Source organism: Lichenostomus cassidix, unplaced genomic scaffold (genome assembly GCF_008360975.1).
Source record: "Lichenostomus cassidix isolate B80296 unplaced genomic scaffold, HeHo_3.0 HiC_scaffold_37, whole genome shotgun sequence".
NCBI lineage: Eukaryota > Metazoa > Chordata > Aves > Passeriformes > Meliphagidae > Lichenostomus > Lichenostomus cassidix.
Genome location: NW_028147279.1, coordinates 35877 through 50436, shown reverse-complemented (window position 1 = coordinate 50436; position 14560 = coordinate 35877).

Below are 14560 nucleotides of genomic sequence, written 5' to 3'. Positions count from 1 at the left end.
CAATGAAAGAGCTTAACTTATAAGGCAGGATGATATATAGGACAGAATGTAAAAAAAGAATAAATAGATCTATTAGCTGTTCTGTACAAAGTCTAATCAGATATTAGATATTAGATATTAATGTAAAGAGAAGTTTGATATGAGTAGATGTGTACGGTTAGAGTGTAGAAGTCTGATGTGATATTGAAGTGTCAAAATGTACAAGTTGAACATTGTAAATATGTGGCTTGTGTCTTAGCAGAGGTTCCATAAGTGTCAATGGATTTGTAAGTATTTTCTCTATAATAAGTGCAAATAGATATAATGTAAATAGATGAGTGTAAGTATATAAAAGCTTAGGGGGTGGGAATAAGAAAACAGTTTTGAGAAAAGGTTTTGTTGTATTGCTTCATAAATCCTGGAAGATTTCCGTTTCTCGGAAGGTCCAAACAGTAGAATGTTTTTCATAGAGTGCACAGACCAATGCAGCCAGAATCCAAAAGTGTGCAGATTGTCACGGGTGTAAAGAAAATCCAAAAGCCATAATTTTCATGTTGAGGAAAAGCACTGGAGCGTCCTCACATGTAGAATTTTGAAAAAGCAACCTCCTTGTCTGGAAATTTCACATTCTAGATACGGAAAAAAGCACCAGGCTGCCAAACACAGCAGGGTGTGGTGACAGTGGGTCAGTTTGGAGGTATGGCTGTGGGTGATCTGGTGCTGGGGCAGTTAGACAGCAGGGTGTGGTGACAGTGGGTCAGTTTGGAGGTACGGTCGTGGGTGACCCGGCGCCAGGTCAGTTAGCCGGAGCGCTTTGATTATTGTGGGTGCATCTGCTGCCACCGGTTACCTGGGGAGTTCCACTGCTGCTGGGGAGTTCCACCGCTGCTGTCATTGCCACCACGGGCCTTGGCATCGTCCTGGCTCAGAGGTCGTTCTTCCTGGCTTTTCTTTGCTGCCTCCCCAAAGTGCTGCTGCCTCCCTCTCCACCCTGCCCTGCTGTGGCCAGCTGCAGCGTGCAGAGGGTGTTGTGGCTGTGCTCTGCCGGGTTCCCCGTGTGGAAGCAGAGAAGCTGCAGTGGTGGCAGCATCAGTCCTTGCAGGAGATGCTGCATTCATTGGGGTCAAGTGGCTGTCTTGACAGTGGTGAAGATTCTTGAGAGCTCTTATGCTGTCAGGTACTCCCCAGAGCGTGTCCTCGAGGTAGAGAGGAGATGTGGCCACGGTCGTTGCTGTGGGGGAAGAAGAGATTTGATGTGGTTATTGTCCTCGCTTCCTTTAATATCAGTGGTGCAGTATTTCTATAGATGTGGTGTCCTGAAGCAGGAGTTACAGGTGTTGTTGTGGGTAGTGAATAATTGAAATGAATGTAAAGAATGGATTGTTATGATTGCTATTAGTATAGCTCGGTGTTCTTAGTCCCACAGCAGGTTTGTAAAAGGTTCAAACAGTCCTTTTTTTTCCCAGAAAACCTGACTGAGTGGAGTGAGGTAACACAGAGGCGATCTAGTGTATCCTGAGGCTCGTTATGAAGTGTTGTCAGATGGTTTTTATGATGTGAGGAGGCATTTGCCACGCTGTGCAGGTCAGAAGGGTGGAAAAGTTTGTTACGTGTGTAAAAGAGGCACCGTTTGCAGCCAGGTTCCAAATGTGGTATTGTAGCTGAAAAGTGTGCATGCTGCAGGAATCCTGTCAGATGAAAGGTGTAAAAAAGCAGAGCTCTGTGTGCACTTGGATTCCTCCAAACTGCCTATCTTACACGAGAGTGGTGATGTGCCATTCCCATGGAAAAGAGGCATTGTTGCCCCTAGGTTCCCATGGGGAAATGTGGGATTTTGTATTGTAAAGTTGTGCAAATGTCAGGATTTGTGCCAGACAGAAGCTGCTAAGAGGTAGGCCTGAGGCTGGCCTTGGACTCCTGGGTGTGCTGTGCCCAGTGTGTGCAAGGATTTCCTAGCTGTTGAAAAGAGGCAGCGGTTTGAGCCAGGTTTGATCAGCAGGAAGAGGGAGGGAGATCACACTTATGAGCAATGATGAAAACCTTTTCAGGGAAGAGATGTCAGAGTCCTATTTCAAAGAATAAATATCTTGTGTGGCTTACGTGGCAAATAAGAAAAATAGATGAAGAATAGTCTTGCCACTGAATTCTAAAGAAGTCATCAGTGAAGGTGCTGACATATAAACCTGAGTTTTCTCCCTAGGTTTTGAGAAGGATCCCTGTCAGACTGCAGCATCTCAGGCTAACCTAATACCAGAACTGTGGTGACCAGAGAGGTGTTAATTGCATAAAGGGAAGCAAAGTATTGCTCATATGTTTTGGTCACAGTGACATGAGTTCATCCACACCAAACAGTTCTATCAGAAGCATGGCCTGGGCCGCTCACACGTTCAGATGGAACAATTATACAACCACCACCTGCAAATGTTCCCTTTGGGATAATTTTTTAAAACTTTTTTTACTTTTTTTTTTAACTTGCTTCTCTCTGATCTGGCCGAGTGGTACAGTGAGTGGAACAGAGGCTGAGAATCGGCCACCATGTGAGCTGTGTGGCATTTCCTACTGTGGTTGAAGTAAACCTTCTGAACCATCTTTCAGTGTGTCATACAGGGAACAGGGGAGGATGGTTATTGCAGTTACTGTTTCCTCAGCAACATATATGTTATTCCTTTAACATGGCATTGAAAGAGTTAGCAAAACTATTTTTTTTTTCTCTTAGGCCATTTGAAAGCCAAATTTCTGTACATGGATAATGGATGAGGTGCAGTTCTGTAAGGCTCATGTAACGGAGCCTTACGAATCAGAATTAATCCTGAAGTGTATTTCTGCAGGCTATGCACGTGGTATGCAGTTCACACACAGGTAATAAGCATGTGCAGGTATAAGGCTAAGCACCTTATGTACCGTCCAGTATTAGATAAAATATTTGGAGACATGTGTACCAGTTTTGAGATCCGCATAGCCACATTTGTAATGTAGGAAGTGGTAGCAACATCATCCAAACCCTACAGTTTTCGAGAGTTAAAGCGATGCTGTTCTGTATTGAAATTGATACAGACTTGATGTGCCAATATTTCTATGTATGAACCCAGATTTGCAAAGCATGGGAACTGTTCTCCAAGGGAAAGTATTTCATTAATTTTTTCTACTCTTTCTAGCCATACCTGGTGGTTTGTGCACCGATGGACCGGCACCTTCCGACCGGATTCTGTGCTCTGATGAGCAAGGTAGGGAAGTAGCAGTTCACAAGTCCTTCTGCAGCAGTGAGAATTGCAGGCCCTTAAAGGTGCATGGAAAAGAGCAGCTATGAGATGGGAAGAGCAAATAGATAAAGAGTGAAAAACAACATCTTGAGCTAGAGAAGTTCTACAATTTTTCTGTTGTCCATTTATGATTGTGCTCTTCCACGTACTAGAAAAAGTTTCAGGATGTAAAGAATTTAGGGAATGAAATGGAAATGAAATAGAGGGTATCAAAGCAAAAAGGCCCTGCTAAATATTCTTTGGGAAACTCTGGCCATGAAGGAGAGAGAGAAAGAACAAGGAGTTTCCTGAATGAATTTACAGAAAACAAATCCCAGTGCCTCTTTCTAGGTAAGTGTGGACATTGGCTATGTTGTAAAAGAGGAACTGTAATTTTCAGAAGTATGCAGAGGTATGAAAAAAAAGCTCTAACCAAGTGCAAAATGTCAGAGGATACAGGCTTCCAAGCTTCCCTCAGGTGCAGTTTTCTGTGCTTGGTACCAGCAAGCCAGGGAAGAGGGAAAGAACTTTGAGGTTTTTTTCCTAAGGGAAGGACATGTGTCCAGGTGCCTGCAGTGCATTGTTGCTTCAGAAGCGTCGTTTTTGAGCCTCACTATCAGTAAGAAGTAATTGTTCACGTGTTGTCGCCGGAGTAGCTGAAGCATGTTCCATAATTACCAAATGCAGGTAAGCCAGCTCTTGCAGGAATATTGAAAAGATTATGTGCCTTGCAGCAAAGCTGTTGTCTACCTTTCTGGGTGGACATTTATGGGCAATGCCCAGTACACAGTGCCTTCCGAATATAGTTATGAAAATGAAGGAGATGACCTAGATAGATAGTAAAAAGGAAGTGTTGCATTGAAGAAAGGATAATTGAAGAAAGCACCCACCTTTCACGTGGATCATCACAGAGCCGTAGCCACAATGTCAGGCCCGTAAGAATTTCTTGCCAAGAGTCAGAATGGAGTTCAGAAGCGCTGTAGAAGCAGGTGGTTTGACTTGCTAAAGAAGAGAAAGAAATGATATTAATTGACCCAATGTGAAAGGGTTTGTACATTTTTTTTTCTTTTTGCAGGCATGAATGTAGTGTCCTGAAGAGAAAAAAAGGGTATGCAAAAATAAATCTTCAGAGCAATATAGCTGGTTGCTAGTGTATAATGTATGTAATAATATGTTGGAGTATAGGTATGTGTATTTTGTAAGTAGTATATGTTATTTGTGTGTGCGGTGTTAGCCGAGGCGGTCGTTCGCAGGTTTGCGTCGGGCTTTAAAAGGGAGAGGGGGTCGCGCGTTCCGAAGCAGGTGAATTTTGGGGTATTTGCGTGTTTGTAGTCGGAAAAAAGCGTCGCTCGCGGCACGCGGGCGGCCCCGTCCCGCGTGGCAAGTTCCCTCCCCTGTCGGTTCTCCCCCGCCGCCGGACGTCACCCCATTTTGGGTGCGGTCCGTGGTGAGCGGCGTCCCGCGGGGCCCCGAGGCGGCGGCGCCGCGCTCCCTCGCCGCGCTCCCTCCCCGCGCTGGGGGCCGCCGAGTCAGCCCCCCCTCCCGCGGCGGCCCCGCCCCGACCTGTGTCGCCACCGCCACCGCCGCCGCCATCCGCTGCGTGCCGAGGGCCACCTTCTAAGGGGCCGGGAGGGGCGGGGGGGGTGCCGAGGGGGGCGGGGGGGCGTGTCCGCCGTATAATCGACGGCGGCGGTGCCCGCCCCGGCACAGGCGGATCCCGCCAGCCCCCCGCGCCGTCCAGAGCACCGCACGCTTCAGCAGAAGCCCGCAAAGCCCGTAAAATGCGGCGGTGGCACCCTCGGAGTCGGCATTTCGTTCAGGCGGCACAGTAGACGTATATTCCCTCAGAAAAGACCCCCGCGGCCGCCATTTTTGAAGTCGGCAACAGCGCGCATGTGCGAACGATGCCGACGCCATTTTGGTAGTCCAGTGCATTGCGCATGTGCGAAATAGGGGCCGGATCGAAATTAAAAAGTCGGATTTCGCGCTTTTGGGACATTTCTGCTGGCCGCAAACAGCTGCGAAGGCGTCCCGTATGCCGTTCGCGTCACCCTCGGGCGGCGGCAACCGCGCGAGAGGCGGAAAAAGCCGGCATTTGCCGATCGCTTTCGGGAAAAAATGTCGGCCGCGTCAAACCGCAGCGCGTACTCCACCCGCCCCCAAAGGCCACTCCGCACCGTTCCGCAGCGCCGGGGAAGCCCGCCAAGCAGCCGAATCGCCGTTTTCGGGGTCAGGCCTCCGTTGCTGCCATTTTGGAAGTGTACTGCACTGCGCATGCTCGAGTGATGCCGACGCCGTTTTGGTAGTCCAGTGCACTGCGCATGCTCTATTGATGCCGACGCCATTTTGTTAGTTCAGTGCATTGCGCATGCTCGAGTGATGCCGCCGCCATTTTGGTAGTCCAATGCACTGCGCATGCTCGAGTGATGCCGGCGCCATTTTGGTAGTCCAGTGCACTGCGCATGCCCGAGTGATGCCGACGCCATTTTGGTAGTCCAATGCACTGCGCATGTGCAAACGATGCCGACGCCATTTTGGTAGTCCACTACATTGCGCATGCCCGAGTGATGCCGACGCCATTTTGGTAGTCCACTACATTGCGCATGCTCGAGTGATGCCGACGCCATTTTGGTAGTCCACTCCACTGCGCATGCCCGAATGATGCCGACGCCATTTTGGTAGTCCACTACATTGCGCATGCTCGAGTGATGCCGACGCCATTTTGGTAGTCCACTCCACTGCGCATGGTCGAACGATGCTGACGCCATTTTGGTAGTCCAGTGCACTGCGCATGTGCGAAATAGGGGCCGGATCGAAATTAAAAAGTCGGATTTCGCGCTTTTGGGACATTTCTGCTGGCCGCAAACAGCTGCTGAGGCGTCCTATATGCCGTCCGCCTCACCCACGGGCGGCGGCAACCGCGCGAGAGGCGGAAAAAGAACGGAATTTGCCGATCGCTTTTGGGACAAAACGGCGGCCGCGCCAAACCGCAGCGCGCACTCCATGGGCCCTCAAAGGCCACTCCGCACCGGTCCGCAGCGCCGGGGAAGCCCGCCAAGCAGCCGAATGGCCGTTTTCGTGGTCGGGACTCCGCGGCCGCCATTTTGGAAGTATACAGTGCGCATGCTCGAGTGATGCCGGCGCCATTTTGTAGTCAGTGCACTGCGCATGCTCGAGTGATGCCGACGCCATTTTGTTAGTCCAGTGCACCGCGCATGCTCGAGTGATGCCGACGCCATTTTGGTAGTCTGTGCACTGCGCATGCTCGAGTGATGCCGGCGCCATTTTAGTAGTCAGTGCACTGCGCATGCTCCAGTGATGCGGGCGCCATTTTGGTAGTCCAGTACACTGCGCATGCTCTAATGATGCGGGCGCCATTTTGGTAGTCTAGTGCACTGCGCATGCTCGAGTGATGCGGGCGCCATTTTGGTAGTCCAGTGCACCGCGCATGCTCGAGTGATGCGGCCGCCATTTTGGTAGTCTACTTCACTGCGCATGCTCGAGTGATGCCGCCGCCATTTTGGTAGTGCAGTGCACCGCGCATGCTCGAGCGATGCCGACGCCATTTTGGTAGTCCAGTGCACCGCGCACGTGCGAAACGGGCGCCGCCATAATAATGGACGCGCCCGCGCCTTTACGGCCGCCGCCATGTTTTGTACGGAAAAAATCAGGACCTCTCGCTCTAGGTGAGCACTTTAGGCGCCCGATCGAAATGAAAAAAATGGATTTTACGGTTTTGAGGCATTTCCGCATTTGCAAAGCAGGGTCCCGGGAATCGGAATCGCTCCGTTCCACGGTAGTAAACGTGTACACTGAGGTAGGACTGGTGAAGCGTTAGTTCCTTATCTCGGTCACGACGTGACAGAATCCGGCCAGAAGCCGGCAGCGTGGAGCCGTAGAAAGCGGCAGGCGCGGGTAGAAGTAAAAAGTTGAGGTAGTACTCGCCGTTAGAGAAGATTTTTCAGGTGTTTAAAATGTGTCGGAATAGATATAAAAATTGTCCCATCAAGCCCGTATCCATTCGAATCGAACGTGACTTTAAAGCGTTAAAAACTTCGGGGGACGGGACGACGGCGCCACCACCTCCGAGACGACGCGCCGGGCTCCGCCGATGGGAAAACATTTTTCCCAAATTTTTGATCAAATGCCGGATGCTAAACGGGACAGCCTTAGCGAAGGGCACGTCCCGAAAGGCGCGGGTACAGAAACGGGGCTTTCAAACGGCCTATAGAAAAATAAATGAGCTTTACAGACGGTTTAAAGGGCATCTTAAGGGAAGCACAGGCGTCATCGGGCCGAGGGAAGGATAAGAAGCACGGGGATTCCCGGGAAGGGACGGTAGTCCCAGAGCGGCATGGAAAGGCATAATTGTAATTCCCAGGCGTTAATAAGAATTGAAAGCGGAAGGGAAGCGGGGCCGAGGAACACGCGGAGAGGCGCGCTCGGGGCCGAGGTAACGTTCAGGAACGTAGATCGGCTAAGGCGCCCGGCGAGGCGCCGTGTCATAAGAAAGGAGAGCGTCCCATTTAATATTTTTTTTCCCGTAAGGCCAATCTAAAGAGTTTGAAGCTAAACGGCGAGGCGTAGGAGAGGCGCAGCGGAAATCCTCTGAGAAGCCCGCAAGGTATTTGCTTTCAGCATTTGGTAGCGGTGCAATTCGATAATTGGAAATGAGAGCATTTTTGATGGTAGGGATGCAAGGTATCTGAGTGATGTATGAGGTTTGAGAGGTACTAGAAAGCGTCGATAAAATTTGAGTCCGGAAGCGTGAGCAGACGGTTGTACTTGTATACATCCATCTATATATACAGGCATATATATAGATTTCTATAGACACACGTATATATACACACACACATAAACAAACACACATGTATATATATATACACGTATATAGACACACATGTATATACACACCCATGTATATATACACACATATGTATGTATACACAGACATGTATATATACACACACATAAATACACACACACACATATGTATATATACACACATATATACACACATGTATATACACACCCATGTACATATACACACATATGTATATATACACACACATAAATACACACACACACATATGTATATATACACACATATATACACACATGTATACACACATGTATATACACACCCATGTACATATACACACATATGTATATATACACACACATAAATACACACACACACATATGTATATATACAAACATATATACACACATGTATATACACACCCATGTACATATACACACATATGTATATATACACACACATAAATACACACACACACATATGTATATATACACACATATATACACACATGTATATACACACCCATGTACATATACACACATATGTATATATACACACACATATATATACACACCCATATGTAGATATACACACATATGTTTCTATACATACATATGTTTCTATACACACATGTATATATACACACACATATATATACACACATGCATATATACACACATGTATATAGAGACACACATATATATACACACACATATATACACACATATATATACACATATATATATACGCACATATATATACACACATGTATATACACCCATGTATATATACACACATATGTATATATACACACACATTTATATACACACCCATATGTATATATATACACATATGTATATACACACATATGTTTCTCTACACACACGTATATATACACATATATATATAGACACACATATATATATACACACAAATGTATACATATACACATATGTATATACACACACATGTATGTATACACACATATATATACACACACACATATATATACAGACATATATATACACACACATGTATATATACACACACATGTATATATACACACACATGTATATATACACTGACACACAAATATATACAGCCATATATATATACACATACATGTATATATACACTCACACACATATATATACAGCCATATATATATACACACACATGTATATATACACACACACATATATATACAGCCATATATATATACACACACATGTATATATACACACACACACATATATATACAGCCATATATATATACACACACATGTATATATACACACACATGTATATATACACACACAAATATATACAGCCATATATATATACACACACATGTATATATATACACACACACACATATATATACAGCCATATATATATACACACACATGTATATACACACACATGTATATATACACACATGTATATATACACACACATGTATATATGCACACACACAAATATATACAGCCATATATATATACACACATGTATATATACACACACACAAATATATACAGCCATATATATATACACACACATGTATATATACACACACACAAATATATACAGCCATATATATATACACACACATGTATATATACACGCACACATATATACAGCCATATGTATATACACACACATGTATATATACACACATGTATATATACACACATGTGTATGTATACACACATATGTATATATACACACATACATATATATACACACACGTATACATAAACACATGTGTATATATACACCCATGTGTATATATACAGACATATATATATACACACATATGTGTATATACACACATATGTATATATATATACATAGAAATAGACACACATCTGTATACACCCTGTATATATACACACACATATATACACAGAGACACATATATATTTACACACATATGTATATCTATACACATATGTATATATACACACCTATGTATGTATACACACACATATATACACACAGACATATATATACAGGCATATATATACACACACATGTATATATACATAGATATGCATATATAGACACACATATACATAGACACACACATGTATATATATACACATATGTTTATATATACATATGTATATACACACATATGTTTATATACACACATGTATATATACACACATGAATATATACAGAGACATCTATATACACACACATCTATATATACACACATGTATATATATACACATATGTATATACACCCATATGTATATATACACACATGTATACACACACACACATATATATACACACATATGTACATATATATACATATATATACACACATATCTATATACACACCATATATATATAGTCACACACATATATATACACAGACATATATATATACACACATATGTATATATATCTACATAGAAATACACATGTATATATACATACATGTATATATACACACATGTATATATATACACATATGCATATACACACATACGTATATATACATACATATGTATGTGTACACTCCTAAGTATATATACACACACATATATGTACAGACATATGTATATATACATGTATATATTCACGTGTATGTATATATACAGACATATATACAGACATGTATATACACACCCATGTATATATACACACCCATGTATATATACACACATATGTATATATACACACATATATATATATACACACATATGTGTATATACACACATATGTATATACCACATATGTTTAAACACAGACATGTATATTTACACATACATATATATACACATACATATGTATATATATTCACATATGTATATAGACACACATGTATGTTTATATACACACATGTATATATACACAGATGTATATATACACACATATATATACACACGTGTATATATATACACATATGTATGTACACATATATGTGTGTATATACACATATGTATGTACACACATATGTATATATACACACATATGTATGTCTGCACACACATGTATATATACACACATAGATATACAGACATATATATACACTCACGTATATATGCACTCATATGTATTTATACACATACACATACAGACATATATTCACACATGTATATATAAACACATATGTATATATTCACATATATGTATATATACACACATATGTATATATACACACATATGCATGTATACACACACATGTATATATACACAGATATATATACACACAGACATATATATACAGACATATATATATACAGAGATGTATATATACACACATATGTATTTATACACATATACATACAGACATATATACACACATGTATATATAAACACCTATGTATAGATACACACATATATAGATATACACAGACATATATATACATACACAGATGTATATATACACAGACATGTATATAGACATATATGGTTATATACACACACATATGTATATATATACACATATGTATATACATACATATGTATATATACACACATATGTATGTATACACAGACATGTATATATACACACACATAAATACACACACATATATATATAGAGACATATGTATATATACACATGTATATATACACACATATGTATATATACAGACATATATACACACATGTATATACACACCCATGTATATATACCCACATATGTATATATACACATATGTATATACACAGATATGTTTATATACAGACACACGTATATATACACACATGTATATACACACCCATGTATATATACACACATATGTATATATACACATATGTATATACACACCTATGTTTATGTACACACACACGTATATATACACACATATATACACACACATATATATATAACACATATGTATATATACACATATGTATATACACACATATGTATATATACATATATACACACACGTATATACACACACATATATATACACACATGTATATATACACACATGTATACATACACCTATGTATATACACAATATGTTTAGTAACACACGTATATATACACACACATATGATATATATACAGACAGATGTATAGACACACACAGACATATACACACACCTATATATATAGACATATATTCACATATGTATAGATACATACATGATAGATACACAATGTATATATACACATATACACATACATCAATATATACACACATATGTATATACGCACATATATAATAACACAAATATGTATATATACACAATCATATTAGACACACACATACATATACACACACACATATATATACAGACATATAGACACATATGTATAGATACACGCATATGTATAGATACACACATATATACATATACACACACATATATATACACACATATATATACAGAGATATGTATATATACACACATATATATACACACATGTATATATACACACACATATATATACACACATATGTATATCTACACACATATATACAGACATATGTATATATTTACACACATGTATATACACATACCCATGTATATATATACACATATGTATACACACAGACATATGGTTATATACACACATGTATATATACACAAACACATATATAGACACACATATATATACACACATATGTATATACATAGTCATATGTATATACACACGTGTGTATATATACACACATACGTATTTATATGCACACATGTATATATACACACATACATATATACACACATATATGTATACAGACAGATATATACACACACACATATATATACAGACGTATATATACATACATGTGTATATACACACTTTTGTATATATACATACCCATATATACACTCATGTATATATACACACATATATATACACACACATATATATACAGACATATATACAGACATGTATATAGAAACACATATGTATATATACACACACATTTATACACACATATGTATATATACACACACATATATATGCACATATGTATATATATACACACACATATATACACACATGTATATGCACACAAATATATATACACACATATGTATAGATATACACATATATATACATACATATTTATAAACAGTATATATATATATACACAAATTCATATATATAGGCACCTGCATACATATGTATATATACATACATATACACATACACATATATATACACACACATAGATATATATACACACACACCGATATAGATACACACACATAGATATACACAAATATATATACACAGACATATATGCACATATATATACACACATATGTATATATACACACATATGTATATACACATATATATACACATACACATACATATACACACCCACAGATATATATACACACACAGATATAGATACACACACACAGATATACACAAATATATATACACACATATGTATATATACACATATATACATATACACACATATATATACACACACACATATATACACACATGTATATACACACATATATATACACCCCCATATGTATGTAAACAGGCACATATATATAGACCCATATACATACCTACATATGTATACACACACATATGGATATATACACACATGCATATGTACCCATATTTATACACCCCCATATGTATATAAACACACAAATATATATAGACATATATACATGCCTACATATGTATATATACACATATGTATATATGCACATATATGTATATATACACACATGTATATATACACATATATATACATCCTCATATGTATATAAACACACACAGATATATAGACATATATACATACCTACATATGTATATACAGACATATGTATATATACACTCATATGTATATATACACACATATGTATATACACACAGTTATATATATACACACATATGTATATACACACAGTTATATATATACACACATATATATATAAAGAGATATTTATATACACTCATGTATTTATACACATATATGGATATGTACACACATATAGATACAGACAGACATATATATCTACACAGACACATATATGTATAAACACATATGTATATATATAGACATATAGATATATACACAGACTCACTTGTATATACATACACACATATATATGCACACTATGTACATGTACACACACTCAGATATGTATACACATACATATATATACACAGACATATGTATATATACACACGTATATATACACAGATCTACATATATGTGCCTGCACATATATGTATACAGAGACACACCTGTATATATACACACACATATATACAGACACACATATATATACACAGATATATATATACACAGATATATATACACACACATATATATACATACACAGATATATATACACACACATATATATACACACATATATATATACACTCACATATGTATACACAGACAGATACATATATACTCACAGATATATAAACACGCACTTATATACACATGTATATAAACACACATATGTACATACACAAACACACATATGTATATACACCCCCATATGTATATACACCCCTATACGTATATAAACACACACATATATATAC